This window comes from Elgaria multicarinata, chromosome 11 (assembly GCF_023053635.1).
Source record: "Elgaria multicarinata webbii isolate HBS135686 ecotype San Diego chromosome 11, rElgMul1.1.pri, whole genome shotgun sequence".
Taxonomy (NCBI): domain Eukaryota; kingdom Metazoa; phylum Chordata; class Lepidosauria; order Squamata; family Anguidae; genus Elgaria; species Elgaria multicarinata.
This window is the reverse complement of record NC_086181.1, coordinates 27824931-27840427: the sequence shown is the minus strand read 5'-3', so window position 1 is coordinate 27840427 and position 15497 is coordinate 27824931.

The window sequence follows — 15497 nt, the reverse complement described above, 5'->3', positions numbered from 1 at the left end:
CTAGCCCGCGACCCGTACGATGCAGAAAGTTGAGAGTGGTCTCAAAATGACCCCCATCCACGACTCTCTGTGCACAAGAATTTTCAGAACGATAGCTTAAACCCCCCCCCAGTTATCCCCGATTCTTTCCCTCAATGCAATCCTATGGGCGAAAAGCCGAAACGCAGTTTGAGCCCCGCGGTTGCCCCGATTTTTAAAAAAATATTGCACGTGAACCACAGCACGCAGAGAGGTGAGAGTGGTCTCAAAATGACCCCCATCCACGACTCTCTGTGCACAAGAATTTCCAGAACGATAGCTTCAAAAACAACGTAGTTATGCGCGATTATTTGCCGCAATGCAATCCTATGGCGAAATGTTTTCAAGATGGCGACCGGAGCGCTCCGACTGAACTCGGAGCTCCGAAAAATGGTCGCTTCTCTTCGCCTTGCTTCTAGGGGGTCCGCGGTCCGCTCCTACTCCGCCTCTGGGTAAGGCGGAGCAGGCCAATCCGCTACTGCTTCTACGCTCCTAATCGGAGCGGAGCACATCCCTACTAATTAAACACTTCACAGCAGATACCGTATGGCTGCATTCCTAACACTGTTCCACAAAGTCCAAATCTACACCTTGAATCAAAAGTTCCTCCCTTTGAGTTCCTCCCTTCAAAATTCTGCCACCACAGTGACGCGCCCAAGAACCAGTAGGAATAATTAGTTCGACCGGAAGTGTTTTAATCTCCAGAGTTGTATTCAAGCAGCTTACTCTGCTTATTGCATGAGTAATGACGGTCAACTCCCACACTCGTATTTTGTGCTTAGGAGAGAATATAAGAAATTGTTACATCGCAAAAAGACTGAAGCAACCCGTGAAGCATGGCAAATGTTGATGGCTGCTTCTGTAACGCGTAGCTGTAAAACCTTTTGGCAGCTTGTATCGGGCGCCCTAAGTAACAGGTGTGATAGTCCAGAATGTTACATTCCAGCCAGTATTTGGGAAAATCACTTTCGTATTGTTTTTAGTGACAGCAGTGATACATTACCCCACCCCTATCTATCTTCCGCTGCCCTGGAATGGCCTCCGGTTGATTCTGCCACTGTGGAAGACTTAATCCGTAAGCTTAAGCCTGGTAAGGCTCCCGGCCCTGATGGTATTCCATCAGAGCTGATTCAAAGTAACATCAGCTGGTGGGCCCCCTTGTTGGCCTCTTTATTCTCTTTAATTAACCAATCAGGTATTATTCCTGCCGTTTGGCTGAAAGCTTTTATAATTCCAATATATAAAAAAGGCCGCAAAGATGATCCATCTAATTACCGCCCTATTATTTTGTTATCGATAGTGGGGAAGATCTATGCCAGTTATTTAGGCCTCAAACTAAAGGCATGGACCATTGAGCATGACATACTGGGTGTTGAGCAGATTGGTTTTAAACCCGGCTGTTCAACCCTTGACCACTGTTTGGTCTTGACGCACCTGGCCTACAGATATTCTGCCCCTAAAAGCGGCAAACTTTTTGCAGCCTTTATTGATTTAAAATCGGCTTTTGATTCTATATCACGCTCGCGTCTTTGGAACATATTGGAACAGGTTTCTGTGGATAAGAGACTCTTGTTTTTGATTCAATCTCTCTACTATAACACCACTGCTCAGGTTTGGTGCAGCCCATCAGGTCACTACACAAAAGAGATTGCTGCATCATGTGGGGTTAGACAAGGCTGTGTGCTCACACCTCTATTATTTAATTTGTATTTGTCAGACCTCCCCCATGCATTAGAGTCCTTACCATCCCACCCACCTAAGATACAGAACACTAAAGGGCTTTGCTAGACCTGCCGGCTTATGCCAGCAGGGAGGCGGGGCTGAGGCGCGCTAACATTAGCGCGCCTCCCCCAGGCTTCCACATGCACGACGCGCAGGGACATCGAGTCCCTGCGGCATCCGCCGTTTTTGTTGTTGTTGTTAAAGGGCCGGGTGCGGCCCGAAGAAGGCGGACAAGGTAGGTGGGTTTTTTTACCGGGGGGGGGGGGAAGGATGGCAGGGTGGGTGGCAAGGGGGGAGGGCGGGTGCAATCGCACCCGCCCTCCCCCCTTGCCACCCACCCTGCCATCCTTCGCCCTCCCCTCTCTTCCCCCCCCCCCCGGGCCAATGGGCACAGCGCTCGTATGAGTGCTGTGCCAGGCAGGTCCGCGGCTTTTCGCGGCTACTCGTAAGTGAGTAGCCGCAAAAAGCCGCAGAAGTCCCTAGACGTTCCCCAGCTCCGGCCTGAGGCCGGAGCTGGGGAAAAGGCGCGCCATAAGCGAATTCGCTTATGGAGCGTTGGAGGAGGCCTCAGCGCGGCCTGCCTCCGGATTCCCCTGTGCGTCATCTGGACGCACAGCAGGGAAACCGGGTCGGAAGGCGCGCTAAGGCCTCGTCTAGCAAGGCCCAAAGTTTCTCTGCTTCTGTACGCAGACGATGCAGTTCTGATCTCTCAGACCAGGGTAGGCCTCAAGAGATTGCTGTGCGGCTTTGCCAACTACTGTTCAGAAAACTTGCTATCTATTAATCATACTAAATCTAAGGTATTGGTGTTTTCCAAATGCAAGGTTAGATTTTCCTGGGCCATGGAGAACTCCGTGATTGAGCAAGTGGGCTCCTATAAATACTTGGGTATATGGTTCCATGAAACCATCTCTTGGAGGGAACAGGGAAAACACTCTAAGACTAAAGCTGAACAACACCTAGGTGCAATTACTCGCTTCTTTTTTACAAGGCGCGGGAAATTCATTCCAACAGCTGTCCAGGTTTTCAAGGCTAAAATCATCCCTCAGATTTTATATGGGGCACCAATTTGGTTTCCATGCTCTAAATCCTCCTTTGAGGGCATTCAGTCATCTTTTCTTAGGATGTTATTTGGTGTTCCCAAGTGTGTCTCTGGAGCTGCTCTTAAACTAGAAGTTGGTCTGAATTCTGTTAATTGCCTGGCCTGGATCCATGCTATCCATTTTTGGCTTCGCTGTAAGTTGGCACCTCCATCTAATTCTCTAGTATCTAAGATCCTGTTAGACCACTTTGAATCTCCTTGGTCAAAGGCCATGACTAGTAAAATCAAGTCAGTAGGCCTATCCCCCCAAATGCTACTATCAAGGGATTTAGCTAGTGCCAAATCAGTAGTGAAACAGAGGTTGCTTGATATAGATATGCAAGTCCTTCAGAGTGCTGCACGGGGCCCATGTTCCCCCCGTCCCTAGGACTACCAGCCTCTTTTTGTAAAGATGGGATGCCTTATCTACGCTGGTTGACTATTCCTAAATACAGGAGAGAATTTTCATTAGCCAGACTTAATGTCCTTCCCTCCAAACTTCTGGAGGGCAAATTTAATAAAATTCCAGTGCTCAACAGATGCTGCCCCTGCAACAATAGTGAAGTGGAAACTGTATCTCATGTTTTACTGTTTTGTAGATTTTATCTAGGGGCGATCTTCTGAACCCTATTTTACAATCTTACCTTGGTCACCCAACCGAATTCTTAATGTCTCTTTTACTTTGTAATATAGACAAATCAATCACTGAGCAAGTGGCCAAGTTTTTGAACTTGGCCATTTCTTTTAGATCTTCTATGATCGCCTGACTTTTTAATAGTTAATGGTATGTTCAGTTTGCTTGTATGTAAAATTTTTATTTGCTGGAATGGTCTATTGACTGCAATAAACTGTTGTTGTTGTTGTATATATGGAGAACCTGGTGAAATTTCCTCTTCATCACAACAGTTAAAGCTGCAGATTGCCCTGAACTCTTTTAAAATGGTCACTCTAGTACAGCTCCTGCAGTTTTAAATGTTGTGTTGAAGAGGGAATTTCACCAAGTTCTCCATATATACAAATGACACCTGCTGAAATTCCCTTTTCTATGCAATTGTTAAAGATACAAGAGCCCTGTCCTCCTTTTCATATGGTCACCCTACATAAAAGTCATCACCTCATTTACCTCAGATGAAAATGTGTTTTGCAAGTATTCTGTCTTTTCTGTCCCCACAATATACCCCTGTAAAAATTTTGATGTCTGGAGATTTTTCTCTGCTGATAAGTGATCTTGAGGTGTTGGTTTAACATAATAATTTGGGTAGATATTCTAATTCTTGCACGAAATTTTTTTAAGGGCTATTTTAAAAATGGCGGGCAATTTTCTTTAGGTTACTAGTTTTCATCAATCACAGAAGTAACTTTCCCGTATTTGGTATCAAATTATAGGTTTTCAGGGTCAAGGAGTTCAAAGAATATGTTATTTTAATTGTCGGAGTACTCCTTCTGCCATTTTCCATGATGGTACTGAAATGTTTTTTCATTTTCTCAACAAATGAGCATACAAATGTGATTTTGGCTTTAAACTATAATTTTTTGGGGTTCAGCAGGTCAACAATGGCATTAATTTTGATGGAAAGACAGTCCTTGCACCATTTTTAAAAATGGCACCCAAACTTTTATCCCTACAATAGGCCATGTAATGTGAACGTATAGCTTACATGGTCATTTTTTTCATGATGTATGCTAAAACATTATGGTTTATTGCATCATTCATTAAAAAAAGGAATGAAAATTGAATTTATTTTATTTTGTATACTCATCAGGTGCTACTATTGTATCTAAAGACTTGCTAAAACAGAAAAAAACCACATTTATGTAGAAATATTAAAGCAGTTTGACATAAGCGTTTTTGCATTCCCCCAAAAATCATTTACAGAAACACATTTTATGTGTTTTATGCTTGATGTTATTCCCTGCCTCGATCCGAAATAAATTGTCATTGTTGTTGTTGTTGTGTGTTTGACCACTGTGTTTCGACATGGGCATCTCATTGTACCACAAACCTTACAATTACATACACATAAAAGATCACTTGGCAGGAAATTCAAGAACTTTTTTGGTTGGAAGCTCATTGAAATTTTCCCAACCATAATCACATGGGTCTACTTCTGGAAGACCACTCTCTAAGGGGCACACCGATCTTCTTACCAGATATAATGCTCTTGTGATGAGCCCTCTTATGGAGCATGAGGTGGGCAGGAGCTCACTGATTGGTACAGATCTTTTATATTCACTGAAACACAGACTGTCAAAAGTGTCACATTTTGAGTAAGGTTTCCAGATGCGGACAAGGTACTTCTCCACTTCTTTAAAATTATTATTATTATTATTTATTTATATAGCACCATCAATGTACATGGTGCTGTACAGAGTAAAACAGTAAATAGCAAGACCCTGCCGCATAGGCTTACATTCTAATAAAATCATAATAAAACAATAAGGAGGGCAAGAGAATGCAAACAGGCACAGGGTAGGGTAAACAGTAGGGGTGTGCACGGACCCCCCGCTCCACTTCACTTGCAGATCCGCCATTTTCCGGATCGGGCCGCTCCACCCCGCCCCCGCTCCACCCACTTCCGCTCCGCTCCGCTCGGAGCTCCGGATCCGGATCCGGATCCGGAGCTCCGTTTCCCCCCCCCATAGGCTTGCATTGAAAGCTAAAAAATTATACAACTTTTTTTCTGTTCAAGTTAGAAACCTCATGTTTGGCACCATGACACCTCATGGGGATATACACACGCACGCCAAGTTTCAAAGCAATCCCATCATCCCCTGATTTTTGGCGAATTTTTGAAAATCGGGCACTCCACACACAACATCCCTGCGAAGTGGGCAGGGGAGGAGGGAGGGAAGGCAGGCAGGCATGCAGCTGGCATTTCTGGGGGCATAAGGAAGTGAGCCAAGGATAAGCCAGTAATGCATATAAAATGGAATAAATCAATAAATAAACAAAGGAGGGGTGGAATTAAAAGCAGCAGTGCTGCTCTATAAACATCAAGAAGAATTTTTTTAAAAAGGCTGTATCTGTCTTTTACCAGCAATAGGGGGACGTGCCCGGGGGAGGGGGAAGTAGCTGCCAGTTCAAGACAGCCACCAACAGCTCTGAGAAGAAGTAAAACGCTCACTTCAACTCATAACAGGCATTGCTCCACCACTGAAAAGTGAGCATTCACTTCAACTCATGATAGGCATTGCTCCACCGTTTTACTCTCTTTGGAAGGCTCTAATGGCCTTCCAGTGCAGGAGAGAGTGGGGGCACGTCCACGATGAGATGCCCTAGGGGAGCTCATCCCCTTGCACCACATCTATTCAGTTGTTCACCAAGGTTAGGGTGGGGAGCAGTGCTGTGTTTCTATCTCTTATTCTTGGCTTAGTATATGATTTCAGGTTGTGTTTGTGCATTTGGTGGGGCTACTGTGTTAAAAAACACGGGGAAAAGCCCGTTCAGATGAAGAAAGAGAAGTTTCCCAGAATCCCAAGTTACCTGTTTTGCCTATGCCCTCCTCCAACTTTGGGATCATCATGACCGGGAGCTGACTCTGCCCCTCAGCCCTTTGAAAAAGGTATTTTTCCCGCCGATTTTTTAAAAACTTCTAGCGCGCGACCCGTACGACGCAGAAAGTTGAGAGTAGTCTCAAAATTACCCCCATCCACGACTCTCTGTGCACAAGAATTTTCAGAACGATAGCTTAACCCCCCCCCCAGTTATCCCCGATTCTTTCCCTCAATGCAATCCTATGGGCGAAAAGCCGAAAACGTCGTTTGAGCCGCGCGGTTGACCCGATTTTCACAAAAATATAGCACGTGACCCAGACAACGCAGAGAGGTGAGAGTGGTCTCAAAATGACCCCCATCCACGACTCTCTGAGCACAAGAATTTCTAGAACGATAGCTTCAAAAACAACCTAATTATGCGCGATTATTTGCCGCAATGCAATCCTATGGCGAAATGTTTTCAAGATGGCGACCGGAGCACTCCGCCTGAACTAGGAGCTCCGAAAAATGGGCGCTTCTCTTCGCCTTGCTTCTAGGGGGTCCGCGGTCCGCTCCTACTCCGCCTCTGGGTAAGGCGGAGCAGGCCAATCTGCTACTGCTTCTACGCTCCTAATCGGAGCGGATCACACCCCTAGTAAACAGGCACTGGGTAGGGTAAAACTAACAGTATAAAGTCAGAACAAAATCAACAGTATAAAGTCAGAACAAAATCAAGTTTTAAAAGCTTTAGGAAAAAGAAAAGTTTTTAGCTGAGCTTTAAAAGCTGCAGTTGAACTTGTAGTTCTCAAATGTTCTGGAAGAGCGTTCCAGGCATAAGGGGCAGCAGAAGAAAATGGACGAAGCCGAACAAGTGAAGTAGAGACCCTTGGGCAGGCGAGAAACATGGCATCAGAGGAGCGAAGAGCACAAGCGGGGCAATAGTGTGACATGAGAGAGGAGAGATAGGAAGGAGCTAGACAGTGAAAAGTCATCAGGTGTTTTCCCAAATTCAGTAACTTATTTTGTTGGTTCAGCACTTAGAGTGCCAACTTTTGTCCTGATTTTGCTCATTTCATCCTCCTGTTAGAATATGACCCTTTTGACTACTCTTGACATGTGTGGACCTAACTTTTTGAAGAGTTCGTGAACTGGAAGGAAGCAATCATTTTCCCCTGTTCCAAAACATACTCATAACTGAGGTCACAGCTAGACCTAAGGTTTATCCTGGGATCATCCAGGGTTCGCTCCTGCCTGAGCACTGGATCCCCTGAGTGTCACCTAGATGAACAGGTTTGACCCCTGGATGATCCAAGGATAAACCTTAGGTCTAGCGATGACCCTAGACACACCTTTGAAAACCCAATTGGACATAAATCGAAGAAGCAAGATGATGGCCTTAGCTAGACCTAAGGTTTATCCTGGGATCGTCCCTGCCTGCTCCCGGGATATCCTGTGTGTCATTTATGTTATTATTATTGTTATTATTATTTGTTTATATAGCACCATCAGTGTACATGGTGCTGTACAGAGTAAAACAATAAAATAGCAAAACCCTGCCGCATAGGCTTACATTTTAATAGAATCATAATAAAACAATAAGAAAGGGAAGAAAATGCACCAAACAGGCAAAGGGCAGAGTAAAACTAACAGTATAAAAGTAAGATCAAAATCAAGTTTTAAAAGCTTTAGAAAAAAGAAAAGTTTTTAGCTGAGCTTTAAAAACTGCGATTGAACTTGTAGTTCGCAAATGTTCTGGAAGAGAGTTCCAGGCATAAGGGGCAGTGGAAGAAAATGGATGAAGCCGAGCAAGGGAAGTAGAGACCCTTGGGCAGGTGAGAAACATGGCATCAGAGGAGCGAAGAGCACGAGCGGGGCAATAGTGTGAGATGAGAGAGGAAAGATAGGAAGGAGCTAGACTGTGAAAAGCTTTGTAGGTCAACAGGAGAAGTTTATATTGGATTCTGAGGTGAATTGGAAGCCAATGAAGAGATTTCAGAAGTGGAGTAACATGGTCAGAGTGGCGAGCCAAGAAGATGATCTTAGCAGCAGAGTGGTGAACAGAAACCAACGAACTGATGTGAGAAGAAGGAAGGCCAGTGAGAAGAAGGTTGCAATAGTCCAACCAAGAAATAACAAATGCATGAACAAGAGTCTTGGCAGAAGAGACAGACAAAAATGATTGAATCCTGGCAATATTATACAGGAAAAAATGACAGGATTTAGCTACTGCCTCAATATGAGGAATAAAGAAGAGCGAGGAGTCAAATATAAAGCCAAGACCACGAGCTTCCTTGACTGGAGTAAGTGTAACATCATTGACAGTAAGAGAGAATGAGAGTTGAGGAGAAGGTTTAGGAGGAAAAACAAGCAATTCAGGCTTTGCCATATTAAGTTTCAAACGACAATGAAGCAACCAAGCTGAGATATCTGAAAGACATGCCGAGATACAATCATGAACATCAGGAGAAAGTTCTGGAGATGAAAGATATAATTGTGTATCATCGACATACAGATGATATTGGAGACCATGAGATTGAATAAGATTACCCAAGGACAACATGTATAAAGAAAACAACAACGGTCCAAGCACTGAGCCTTGCGGAACCCCTACTGAAAGGGGAAAGGAACAGGGATGACCCCGGGACAATCCCGGGATAAACCTTAGGTCTAGCTAAGGCCGATGACATAAGTATCATTCAAAAGTACAACTCTTTCTGTACTGTTGCGAACTGCCCAGTCTACATATGGAACAATCCTTAGGTCAGCCTCTTCCAATCAATTCATTAGTTGTTCAAGGACATGAGTCCCTTCTCTTGTGAATAGAACAGAAGGGAAGGATCTGCACTACTGCTTTAAAATGGTTTATAACAGTAGTGTCCGGGAAAGCCGCCAAATGGCTTGACAAAGGCAAATTAGACCAGCTGGTAACTAAGCAACAGATGAGTTTATTGCAGTTTACAAACAGTGCAAAGCAGGCAATGGAAATGGGGCTTGGAAAGTCAAGGCAAAAAGGGACGGAGTGGAGCAAGATTCAGGCTTACAGCAAAGTCTCGGTTCAGTCCAGAGTCTATTGGTCATGGCAAAGCAGAGGCATGGTGGTTCAGTCCAAGGTCAAACACAGCCGACGGTCAGCAAGGTCCAAATCCACAGTCCAGGAGTCACGGGAGTAGTCACAGGCAAAACGTAGTCAAAAGCAGTCCAAGGTCAAAACAGGATTCCAGAGTAGGCAGACGTGGTCACGGGGTCCGGGAGTCAAGGCTGGATTCAGGAACTAGGTATCTGGTGCAAGGCACGGGGTCAAGAGATCTAAGAGCCAAAGCTTCCGCCAGAAAGCTCAGATAATCTCTGACAACTTTGCATGGCTCACAGCTGCGCTTTTATCCTTAGTCAGAGTGCTGAGTCATGGCCTCTCAGCTGATCCCTAATTGCCTGGTGTTTCTGGTGGAGGCGGCGAGACCGGCGTCTGGTTGCCTTCTCCGCCCGCAACTGGCTGAAACCGGGCTTCTCCGTCTCTTCCTCTTACAAAGAGCCTCGCTGTTTCTTTTGCCGTGGGCATCCCTACACAGGGTACAAAATGGGCCATCTTTGAAAATAGATCCACCACCACGAAGATGGTGGTATGGCCTGCAGACAAAGGAAGGTCCGTTATGAAGTCCATTGAGATCACCTGCCAGGGTCCTGAAGGAGTCGCCAAGGGGTGTAGTAGCCCCGTCGGCCTCCCCCGCAAGTCCTTTGCTTGGTGACAGACTGGGCAGCTTTGGACATAACGGGCCACATCCGCTCAGACCCGAGGCCACCAAAATTCCCGAGTCAGCAGATGCAGAGTCTTGCACAACCCAAAGTGCCCGGCAGGCTTTGAATCGTGGCACAGGCGGAGCACCGTATCTCGACAAGGCCCTCCCGGTACATAAAGACGGCCACAATGATAGAGAAGGCCGTCCCACATGGAAAATGGAGTAGGCGACTTGTCCCTGGCGTGTGCTGCCACCAAAGAGTCCCGCACCTGGAGGTCCCGAATCTGCTCGATCAACGGGGATCCTACTGGGGCAGCTGCAAAATGTTCCGGCCGCAAAATCGTTGACCGCTTCTCTTCCCCAGGCTGTGTCGCATATTCAGGCTTCCGAGATAAAGCATCCGCCTGTCGATTCTGGGAACGTGGGATGTACTTCAGTTTAAAATTGAACCGAACGAAGAACAGGGACCATCGCTTCTGGCGCTGCGTCAATTTTCGTGCAGTCTGTAAGTACTCCAGATTACGATGGTCTGTTCTTACCTCCACCGGGTGCGCCGCTTCCTCCAGCAAATGCTGCCATGCCTCAAAAGCCGCCTTAATGGCCAGCAGCTCCTTCTCCCAGATGGTGTAGTTGCGTTCTGGGGGCGTGAGCTGTCTGGAGTAAAAGGCACAAGGCGACAACCGAGATGCCTCCTTGTTTGGCTGCAGCAGCACTGCTCCGATAGCGACATCCGAGGCGTCCGTCTCGACTATGAAAGGGGTCCGAGGGTCGGGATGCTATAAAATCGGAGACGATGTAAACTTAGTTTTTAGTTTCTCAAATGCCTGCTGGGTGCTCATAGTCCACTGGAATGGGGCCTTTCCACGGAGCAACTGTGTGATAGGCTCAGCGAGGGTTGCAAAGTCGGGAATGAACCTCCGATAAAAATTTGCAAATCCTAAGAAGCGCTGAACCTCCTTTCTGTTCCTTGGGGGCTGCCATGACAACACCGCCTCCACCTTTGCTTGGTCCATCTCCACCCCCTTGGCTGAGATCCGGTACCCCAAAAATTCCACCTCCGTCAGATCGAATTTGCATTTTTCCAATTTCGCATAGAGGTGGTGCTCTTGGAGTCTACGAAGCACTGCCCTCACATGGACGTCGTGGATGGTCTGGTTCGGGGAATAGATCAAAAAATCATCCAGGTAAATAATCACGAACCGATCCAAGTAGTCCCGGAACACATCGTTCACGAAGTGTTGAAAAACTCCTGGGGCATTGCACAAGCCGAACGGCATGACCGTATACTCGTACTGGCCGTATCTGGTCATAAAGGCATTCTTCCATTCATCCCCGTGTCGGATGCGCACCAAGTTGTATGCTCCCCTTAGATCCAGCTTCGAAAAAACCCGAGCATGGCGAAGACGTTCCAACAGCTCCGGGATCAGGGGTAGCGGGTAGCGGTTACGGATGGTAATCTTGTTTAAGGCTCTGTAATCATTGCAGAGCCGGAGTTCACTGGTGTTCTTTTTCTTTACAAAGAGGACCGGAGCCCCTGCAGGTGTCGTGGATGGACGGATGAAGCCCTTCCTCAGGTTAGACTCCAAAAAGTCCCATAGGGCGGCCAGTTCCGGTTCCGACAAAGAATATAGGTGCCCCACCGGTATAGGGGCCTCTGGGACTAAGTCTATGGCGCAGTCATATGTCCTGTGTGGAGACAGTCGCTCAGCCTCCTTTTTGTTAAAGACTCCTGCAAATTCCTGATATTTTGCGGGTAGGCTGCCAGCAGGTTCTTGGGAGGGTGTCTCTGGGGCGGCAGGGATCCGTTCAGGCCAACAGTGCTCCTGGCAGTAGGGCGAGGCAAACAGCACTTCCCTCCGAGCCCACGATATACAGGGGTCATGCTGAATAAGCCACGGCATTCCAAGGACCAGCGGGAAGTGCGGAACAGCAGTCACAAAAAACTGGACCTGTTCCACATGACCCTGGATCTCCATAGTCAGCACCTCTGTCTGTTGGGTCACGGGGCCTGACTTTAGAAGCCGTCCGTCAATGGTCTCCACCGGCCGAGGTTCTTCCAGTCGCTGCAGCGGGACCTGGTGCTGGGTGGCAAACCCCAGGTCCATAAAGCTGTTGGACGCCCCAGAGTCAATCATGGCACCCACTGCCATTACTTGACCCTCTCGTTCCCTAAGATGGACCAAGCAAAGGTGGAGGCGGCGAGACCGGCGTCTGGTTGCCTTCTCCGCCCGCAACTGGCTGAAACCGGGCTTCTCCGTCTCTTCCTCAGATCCCTGCGGCTCCTCCAGAGTCTTTGCTGGCATCAGGCCCTCAGAGCTGGCAGAGGTCCCAGCTGGCCTTGGCTCCTCTCCCTGAGGCTCTGCCACAGTCTCTGCCAGTCTATTCTCCTCATCACCTGAGCCAGGCCTCTCTGCACTAGGTCCAGCCTCTGCCAGCTCCCCTTCATCTCCCGACTCCATCTCCATGCAGGGCATGACAAGTAGTGACAACTGTTGAGGCCCAGGACACACTCCCTATGCAGTCTTCAAAATGTTTTCAAAGTGTTATATCCTACTTAGGGCCTTACTAGACGAGGCCTTAGCGCGCCTTCTGACCCAGTTTCCCTGCTATGTGTCCAGATGACACACAGGGGAATCCGGAGGAAGGCCGCGCTGAGGCCTGGTCTAACGCGCCATAAGCAAATGCGCTTATGGCATGCTTTCCCCCCAGCTCTGGCCTCAGGCCGGGGCTGGGGGAAGTGTGGAGACTTCTGCGGCTTTTCGCGGCTCCTCGCTTACTCGCGAGGAGCCGCAAAATGCTGCGGACCTGGCACAGCACTCATAGGAGCGCTGTGCCCATCGGTGGGGGGGAAGGATGGCAGGGGCAAGGATGGGAGGGTGGGTGGCACGGGGGGAGGGTGGGTGCGATCGCGCCGCTCACCGCCCGAGCAAGCAGGCGAGCGGCGCTTGCCTGGGCAATGCTGCCCCATCCCAGGCATTGCCCGGGCAAGCGCCGCTCGGCTGCTTGCTTGGGCGGCGGCGGTGTGATCGCACCCGCCCTCTCCCCGTGCCACCCACCCTCCCATCCTTCCCCCCCCCCGTTTTAAAAAAATAAGTAAAAAAGCCACTTACCGTCTCCGGAGTCTTCGGGCCAAATGCGGCCCCTTTAAACAAACAAACAAACAAAATGGTGGACGACGCAGGGCTTGTGTCCTCCCTGCGATTCCGCTGTCTGGAAGCCTGGGGGAGGCGCGCTAATGGTAGCGCGCCTTGGCCCTGCCTCCCTGCCGGCGTAAGCCAGCAGGTCTAGCAAGGCCCTTAGTGTAGATCTGGCCCTAGTTCCAGCTTATCATCAACAACTGAACCACTAGATATCAGTGGAAGTTTAGTGTTTCCTGCTTCCTCTTGCAATTTTGTTCATGCTAGCTTCTGCAGCTTTGTCTTGTTTGAGGTAGATGACCAGAATTTTTTCAGCTGAAAGTATATTGCTTTCAATTACACCCAGATCTACTGTACCCTCAGGGATAGATTCTCTTCTCTTCTTATCCTCTCATATTCCTTTACTGACAGCTGCAAATAGCTGTAGAAAATAGCTGCAAATAGCTGTCGAAGTTCTTGAAGACAACATACAGATGTTGATCCCTTCACTATGGGCATGTCTACACCAGCCATTTATCCCGGGATCATCCTGGGATCATTTCTGTGCATCCAAATGCCACACAGGGGATCCCGGGATCAAGCAGGGATGATCCCTCCATTTTCCTGGGATAACTTTTAGATGTAGAAAGGGCCTACGTTGTTAATGACTTCTCCAAAGTTCTTCATTGCTGACATCTTAACCATTCATACTTGGTACATAAAGTCAACTACAACAGTGGTTTTCAACAGCAAATATGCATTCAAAATCTTCAGGGGAGAGATGCTTTTCAAGCATCTATGTGAAGGTGTTTTGCTGGTTTTGTAGGTGGATCAACATCAGACAGCATGGCAGTACATCATGCTGTATAATTTGTGGGAACTGGATTATTCCTCCTTAACTGAAGAAGGCAGGGCAGATGAGGTGAAACCTTGGTTTCAACAACTTCATTTTTCAGGAGCATGGGAGATGCTTTTTAGTTGCGGTTATTGCTCATCAACTGGAATTAGAAATCCTTGTAGATTTCAAATCACTCAGAAGTTAGCCACCAGATCCTGACCTACCTTCTGCTATTCCTGTCAAAAGGGGATTCCAGATGAAGCTTTGGTCATTCACATATTCACATATTCACATAAAATATTGCCTTTAATTTGTGACCCATCCATGTTTTCCTACTGCTGTTTTCTTTTTTCCTAACCAGAAGAAACCAAATCCACTGAGGAAGACAAGTCAGAATGCCTTTTGGTTAGTAGCTCTAGGTGCCACCTGTCTGAAAGCAACCTAAGGCCATACATTAAGGTTGCAGTCCTAAACACACCAGGAAGAGAATATGTCCAGTGGAAGATCGTGGGACATATTTCTGAATAAACATTTTTAGGATGTCTATAAGTGTCCTGCTTCTGGGTTTCCCATGGGCAGCTGGTTGGCCACTGTGGCCACAGCTAGACCTAAGGTTTATCCTGGGATCATCCAGGGTTTGCCCCTGCCTGAGCACTGGATCCCCTGTGTGTCACCTAGATGAACAGGTTTGACCCCTGGACAATCCAGGGATAAACCTTAGGTCTAGCTATGGCCTGTGTGAACAGAATGCTTGACTAGATGCTAGACTTTGATCTGATCCAGCAGGGCTGTTCTTAAGATTGTGCTGTAAACCTGAAGCAGAGATGGGATTTGATCCCACTTGGCCATTGTTTTTAATTCGAGGGTAATACTGGTTCATGAATGTCTGTGTTCCAGCAGTTGTTATTATTATTATTTATTTATTTATTTATTTATATAGCACCATCAATGTACATGGTGCTGTACAGAGTAAAACAGTAAAACAGTAAATAGCAAGACCCTGCCGCATAGGCTTACATTCTAATTAAATCATGGTAAGACAATAAGGAGGGGAAGAGAATGCAGACAGGCACCGGGTAGGGTAAACAGGCACAGGGTAGGGTAAAACTAACAGTATAGAGTCCAAACAACATCAATTTATAAAAGCTTTAGGAAAGAGAAAGGTTTTTAGCTGAGCTTTAAAAGCTGCGATTGAGCTTGTAGATCTCAAATGTTCTGGAAGAGCGTTCCAGGCGTAAGGGGCAGCAGAAGAAAATGGACGAAGCCGAGCAAGGGAAGTAGAGACCCTTGGGCAGGCGAGAAACATGGCATCAGAGGAGCAAAGAGCACGAGCGGGGCAATAGTGTGAGATGAGAGAGGAGAGATAGGGAGGAGCTAGACCGTGAAAAGCTTTGAAGGTCAACAGGAGAAGTTTATATTGGATTCTGAAGTGAATTGGAAGCCAATGAAGAGATTTCAGGAGTGGAGTAACATGGTCAGAGCAGCGAGCCTCCTATCTAGCGAGTCGCTCTTTC